Below are 7741 nucleotides of genomic sequence, written 5' to 3' on the forward strand. Positions count from 1 at the left end.
AGGAGAGAGCAGGGGTGGGGGTTAGGGTAAGGGCTTCGGCATCACGTCAAAGCCGCTCTATTTCCCGGCCCCCTGCGCACCTGCAGCCTCGCAGCCCCCAGGCTCGGGCTGCCCACCCTCGTCCGGGGCTATCTCAGCCTCCCTGCAGCCCCGGCAGGCTCATGGAGAAATTCTGGGATACATCACTGCGCCAGACCGAGGGGAATACAGTGCTCAAGGAGCTGCATCCGTGTCTGTGGTGGCAGAGAGCAACGACAGGACTTTGGTCTTTCCTCCAGTTATTGCTGGAGCTGAGCTGGCGGAAAAGGGAAAGTGGAGGAGCAGGTGCAGGGGCATTATTGAACCCAGGACAAACACGGCTATCGAGGCACTATCTGCATGGTACGATACCGTGCCAGACACTGTCAGGCTGGGCATGGCTGAGTTACTGGTTGCAGAGGAAGCACAACCCCGCCAGAGTGGAGGGAGCTGAGCAGGAAAGCTGTGGGATACCCCAAACCCTCTGCATTTGCATTAACACATTTGTTTGGGCGTTTTTCTTTGCTTTTTGGGGACTTGCTGTCACTGTGGTTGGTTTGAGGTGCAGAGGTGGCTCTTGAGCAGTTTCACAGAAGGGTCTCCGGATCAGCAGTGACACCTGAGCACACCGCACCCTCCAGTCCATAAACCACCCGGGCAGGAAGAATCCCAGCAGATGTGATGTGCACGTGTGAGACTCTGACCACACAGCTCCTGCATGCCCACCCATGCAGCCTTTGCAGCCCCTTTTGCATTTCTTCCAAGAGCTGTTCCGCGTCACTTGGGGATTTGGCTCATTTCTGCATGCTCACAGATAAATAATTCAGGCCCTCCATGTTTTGCTCCTGAAGTGCAATCACCGCTCCATTTCCCGGAGCGCACAGCATAACCTGGGTAATGGAAAAGCCCAGCTAATACTGCACGAGGCAGAGAGGAGGGCAAATACATGGGCAGACATCTGACATCCAGCTGCCATGCCGAGCCCTGCTGTCCCCTCTCTGCCCAGTGCAGGGGCGGCAGTGGGGCACCTTTCCCACAGCTGCTGCCAGAGCTCAGGACACACACAGAACCAAGAGCTGGGGCAGAGGCTGAGGAAGAAGCAGACCCAGCAGCTCATCAAAGCTCATCTTGGGCTATGGTGATGTGCTGTTCACATCATTGCCTCCTCCTTCTTGTCTGTGGCTCCAAGATGGAGCTGGAAGGTGCTGCCTTTTTTGTGCCATCCTTGCTCCCCATGGAGCTGCAGGTAGATGGGGTCCTTGTGGGGCTTGGTTAAACTGGGAGCTGTTGAATCTGCTTTTAAAGTAAAATGAAGCGTAGGAGAGCCTGTTGTTTACGACAGGCTGTGGTCAGGAAAACCAGGAAACATTTGCTTCATGTATACTCCCTGATATTGCTTTATTATATACAAATCATTTCCTGCACACCGAAGCTGGGGCACTGTTTTTGCTGGTGCTGTGTACTCACTGAGGAATAAGGCCCTGTTTCAAACCCTTTATATTCTAAATAAACAAGGTGGAAAGGACAACAGATGTGCAAAGGTGAAGCAGTGTGTCAAAGGCATCCGAGCTGGGGAATCCCCCCAACATTTCCTGTTCCACAGTGCAGAGCTGCATGAATCATTGGCTCTGGCTGCAGCAGGATGCATCCTGCTCCTCAGCTCTGCTCACTTCTCCACATTCATTTGGTTCCATCCTGCCTTGGGTGAAGCTGTCCTCAGACGTGCAGAGTAATTTTTTTACTTAGTTTTTAGTGATTTTTTCTTTTTGTTCAGCATCTCAAAGTCAGTTACCTCTTGGGTGAGGAAGATGGAAAGATAAGGAGAATGTGCTGTGGATTTCCATGAGCTAATAGCAACTGTGATAAGGTATCCAAGGGAGAAGGTGTGGTGAGGCAGGACAGAGGACATCTGGAAGAAGTCTGTCTCCTACTTAAGTCTTTAAGAGATGCTGGGCAGGCACAGCAAATCAGCCTTGCCATCTCTACTGATTCACTTGTAAATAAAAAGAGTCTGTCCCAGGGGCAGGTTTAGTTGAACTCCAGTTTTTCAAACCCCAGGGCTCAGCATGAGCCAATGCACACCTTGCTGGGTGAGTGGCAGAAGGCTGCTCCAGAGCCTTTGGGGCTCATCCCAAAGATCTTGGTAGCTGTTCTAAGGGATAGGAGAAGCTGGAGTTTGTTTCCCAAAGCACAGAAGTTGTTTCTGAAAGCATGGGGCTGTGTCTGCCTCTGTCCATCCTTGGAGCTGAGAATTATCAGGGCAGTGACAATAATAAACAATAACAAGGAGACTGATAACTGCATTAGTAGTGTTATTACTAACATTATAATTATTATACGATTGGTATTGTATATGTCACTATCTCCTCAGGTTTGGGGCACATTCATAATTTTAGTTAGTCTGAATTCCTGATTTTATGAGTCGTGTTAACACTTGCAGATAAGCCTGCACCGGTTTTCATTTAATATTTCACACCAGGATGGATTTATGATGTGTTGTACTCCTGTCAGAGGCTTTGGGAGTGTCAGCAGCTCTGGGCTACCATTTTTTATAAATGTCCATAAATCATTAAAACTCTAGGTTTAATGAATGCAAATTCAGTGCCACAGAAGGGAAGTCACTGGCTGGAGGCACTCCCAGAGCTGGAATTGCTCTGTCGTGAGCGGATGTTGAAAGATGTTCCTTCAAGTTCAGTCCTGTGAGCCACGTGGGGGCTGAGATGATTGTGACAATCTTTTGGCTAAACCTGTGCAGACGTCAACCTTTTCAGTGCCCATCAAATCTTGTTTTTCCAAGACCCACAGAGCTGACAAGGCAAGAAAGGGGAGTTGTTGTATATTCATCATGTGAAGTCCATTTCTGGGAGCATTTACATTTTTAATATAGTTAAGTGTGCACGTATTTACAGGATTAGATTAACACAGCAATAAACAATTTATTTAAAGGCATAATGTCTCATATGGATTTCGGGTGCCTGAATGACCATTTCCTAATACTGCTGTTGTAAATACTTCCATGATTCACATCTCCTGTTGCAGAACAAGCAGCAAATCTCCAGGAAGGAAGAACGGATCTGGATTTTTTTTTTTCCCAGAAGAAGATTTTTTTAGAGTTTTATTGTAACTCTAATTTGAGCCAGAAATCCATTCACAGGAGACGTGTAATAAATAGCAAATAAAGATGGGATTTTTCAAGAGTGCTGGTGCTGGTTTGCAGTGGGAAAAGCACTTCTGAAAATCCCCACCTGGGATTTTTATCAGACTTTGTGTTATCCTGTTGTAAGACCCTGCTGGCTTTGCAAACTGGACCATCTGAATCTGTTCAGGTCTGTGAGCTGCCTTTATTATTACAAGAGCAAAGGTTGCTGTAAATGAAAGGGTGAGGTAGGAGATTTAAAGTAGCTGCTGATTAAACAATAGCAACTGGTGGCAGAGGCATCACAGAGCTGAAAGCATAACTGTGTTTAAGGAAGAATTATACAAATTCCTGCGTGACACATACTTTGCTGGCTGTTAAACCTCATAATCTCTGTGCAAACCTCTAGCTCAGGGTGCCCCTGAGGTGCTGGTTGTCACTGGCCAGGGCAGTGAGTGTCCTGCTCTCACCCTCTTTATAAAGCAATAGCACTGCCCCGCTGGGCCTGGGGGTTATTGGGAAGCTATATTAGGAACTTTATTGCTCAGCATGTGCAGAGTATGATGTGTTAATTTTAAAGGAGATAAGGGAGAGCTGGAGCTTCTCTTTGGAAGATTTCTGAAGGGTCTGAGCTCTTTTTCCTCAGGTCTTTCCCCGAAAGTGATGTGCAGACACCACAGCCTTCCTCTCCTAAGAGAGAAACGCAAGTAAGTTCTCGCACTCCAGTTGAGTTTTATTTGAAGAAAATATGACATTAAATTGTCAAGAATGATAGCAAAGTCCAAAAACACCATCACCTGAAGGGAAAACACGCTGTAGCCAAGTGCAGCAGCCGTAGGTCTGTCCTTGCAGAGTCTGAGCAGTGCGTGGCACCCGGCAGCTCTGCCTCCCCACCAAGGACATTTCAGCCTTAGGAGTTATAAGGGAAATTTTCACTGATAAGTACAATATTTTTGTAACTGTTGCTTTTTGGCAGAAAGCAGCCCAGATTTGCAAAGCCACACCACTGGTGTGTTCCAGGTGCTGTTGCCATCAACACTCCCAGCCCCTCTCAGGTCTGGGCCCGCTGCTCTGGGCAGGCTGTCAGCAGCACAAGGGCTCCTTCTCTGTCCCAATGTGCACAGGAGCTCCTCAGCCGCGTGTGGGAGTGCTACAGAAATGCAAACAGAAAGCATGAATAACAATATTTACAATCCAGATCATTGCATGTGTCATGCTTGGCTCCAAAATTTAAATTCTTTGAGCATGACCAACCTTCTGAGTTCTTATTTGGGAGGGACTATAAACGATGCCCTCTCTCCTGAGATGAGGGCTGGGACAAGGCATGTGCTGCACCTTACCTTCATGGGTTGCTAGACCGAAAGCTGCACTCCAGGATGAGGATCACCACCTTGGGGAGCTGTGGGAATCCCCCCAGCTTGGGGAGGGAGTGAGGGCAGAGATGTGCCCCAGTCCTGCCTTTCCTCTGTTCAGGTTACTGTGGGGGAAAAGCTATGAAGAATAATCAGACAAAAACATATAAAATCAGAGCATTGTGACAGCTCAGAATTCACCACGTTCTTGTACCACTCAGGAGTGCAAACAGGAGTGTGGGGAAAATCCCCTGCACTCCGGTCTGTGCTCCTTATCCACTCGCTGTGCCGTTGGCACCGTGTCCAGTGGGAATATTTAGTCCTCATTTATCAGCAGCACAAACTCCAGCACAGCAAGGAAGAGCACTCTGAGCTCTCACAGGGCACGAGGGAGGCAGCAGCATCTTGGAGAAGATCCCAGCAATGCCTGCGGTGTGTGGGAAGTGGTGGAGAGCACCAGCACAAGGGTTTGAGCTCTGGTTCTGGCTGAGTTGCCACGGTCAACACATTGTGTTTGTACAGCAAGAGGAGATCTGTTCATCAGAGCAACACCCTTCCTCTTTACGTGTGTTTCTGAAGTGTAATCACCATCAAACCGCACTTAGCACTGCTTCTCTCTTGCTAGGAAACTAGAGAATGAGCTTATTTTCAGTCACCAAAGGCTCTACTTTTTATTTTAATAAAGTCTGATGAAAAACAACATTATAACTAAGGCAATAGACTTTTAATTACTTTATTTCATAATCATTTTATAGGCTCCTGTTGAACTAACTGAGTCTTTCAACTTTTTTTTTGTTCTTGGCTTAAAATGCTGGCACAAGCATTGCTCCAGCTCTCAGCAATTTGCTCAGCCCAATGCCCCCTGCAGATTTTGGTAAATGCTGCCGCTGCAGTGCCGTGGGGTACTGAGGTTTATTGACAGTGGTATCATCTGCCCGTGGGATCTGGGAGATGGTCAGGAGCAGCACGTGTTCGGGAAGAATATATTCCAGCATGATCTGCAGCATACAGTTGGCTGTATTGGAAAGATTTCCAGATAGCTATTGATTTTCCAGTCCTGTAATTAGTTCAGAGATTATAAACATAGAAAATATTGCTCCAGAAATTGATTTTTTTAATTGTTCATAGCACCAAAATATGGTGTAACTGCAAAGCACATCACATGCTTCCTGCAGAGGAAGACTTTGAACTTTGGAAAAATATTATCCCTGTAAACATGGAGAAGAAATCATGAGGCTTATTTCTATCGCTATCTCAGAGAAGGCCTTGACCGCACTGGTTCTGGCTGGTTTTGAAAATCCAAGTCTGGAATGTCTCCTTTTTTTTTTTTTTATTGCTTCCAAGCAACATTTTTTCACCTCTAATTATCAACTGAAGGAAGATGTCTCTTCTTTTCTCTAAAGGGGAATTTGGGTCTTCCCCTGGGAGGTGAATGAGCTGGTCACTCCTTCACAGTGACTCAGTGGCCTCATTGCACACCCAGGGTGGGGTGGCTGTTGCTTATGGAAAATAAGAGTGGATAGGTCCAGTAAAAACCCAGACTTTGTCTTCTAAAGAAGCTGTTATTTCTGTCTAGCAGGATAATGTCAGCTGGTGGCAAAGCCAGGAGACCCCAACAGAGGCAACAAGGTCACTGCAGTTAGGGAAGTTATTAGAATTATTTCATCTTCATTGCTCAACTGTGCCAGGCATTCAACAAGTAAGTTGAGTCACTTCTCTAAAGAAATTGCAAATTAAGAAGGTTGGGCACAGGGAAAAACCCTCCAAAAAGAAAATTTCCACTTTACAGGAATTACATCTTCTGATGTAGTCACACAGGCAGTCGGAAAATTTGTCTACTGTGAGGTTTCTTGCAAAATCTGTGAAATCTCAGGAAGTGAGGAGAAATGTTCCTTTTTAAAGCCCCAAACCTAACAATAATAAAAATAGTCCAACTGGACAATCTGATTTGGTTGAGAAACTGCTTCTGCAAGTATATAATTCCCGAATAAACCCAGTCTCAGCAAAACCTTGGGCAGTCTCAGGAGCTGGGAAGTGCTGCAGTTAAAGGAAATTTACTGAGACATTAATGAACCTGGGGCTGTCCCCTCCCTCACCCACAGCAGCTCCCGAGGCGAGTGGTGTCAGACCAAGGCATGAGTTCTCCTCCTGCACATGCAATCATTGCAACAGCCCAATTTTATTTTCTGCAGGAGAATGGTATCACTGGGAGGATCGTTACACAAGAATCCTATAGGAGAAAGGAAATCCTGTAGAAGGAAAGGAGGAGAAAATGCTGCTTTATTTATATTTTACTGTTGGGTGTTGGACTAGATGATCTCCAAAAGTCACTTCCAGTCCCAACCATTCTGTGGTTCTGTGACTTTTTACCTCCTCAAAGAATTTTAGGGTCACCTGGATTCCTGGGAAGCAGGATTTGGGGTATGGATGAGAGGAGTGAATTGCAAGTGCTTCCCCCATCTCCCTCTGCTCTAGGACAGTGGATATGCGGAAAAATGTGAAGAATCTATCCAGTCTTTGTGTAAGTGAATCCACCTTCCATGAGGGCAGAGCGGGATCCACAGGGTTCCTGGTATTTTGGGAAAGCACCAGGCAAGCCTTAGTGCCCCTTAACCACGCACTTTTGGGGTTAAGCAACAACCAGGCATTTTGGGAGTTACCCGCACCCTTCCCGAGGTGGGGGGATTTGCGGGATGACCTGCGGCATCTCTCAGTTCTTTTCTCCCCTCGGAATGCCTAACGGGATAGGGATGGCTGCAGCCGAGTTAGCCCAGTCTCACTCTCCCATCTAGTGGTAAAATCAGGAAAAGTGGTGCAGGTCGAAAAAAAGAAACTTTGGCTTTCTGGAGCTTTTGGAGGGGTGTCGTTGTGGGCTCAGTTAAAGCCATAATCCCCACCTTGGGAATGTCACTGAACTGATCCAGAGGGACACACAGCAAAGTGCAAAGATGGCTCTGAGTCCTTCCCCGGGTCCAGTGGGGTTTGGGGTGCCCCTACTCCAGGAACGAGCCATGAAGCAAAGAGGTCTGCACAGTGAGGGATACAGCCCGGGAGGAGCAGTCTGGGTGTAAAAGCACGAACTTCTTGAGCAAAACAATCTCCTAAAGCACTCGTGGAGGGTGGGAGGTGGAAAATTTTACGTCTTCCCACAAATAACCTCTTACCGTCATATAACCACACGTGAGCCCCACAGCTGCTCCCTGCCTTCTCAGAAAGGCCACTGTGGGCCCCCAAA

This window comes from Corvus hawaiiensis, chromosome 17, assembly GCF_020740725.1.
Source record: "Corvus hawaiiensis isolate bCorHaw1 chromosome 17, bCorHaw1.pri.cur, whole genome shotgun sequence".
Classification (NCBI taxonomy): Eukaryota; Metazoa; Chordata; class Aves; order Passeriformes; family Corvidae; genus Corvus; species Corvus hawaiiensis.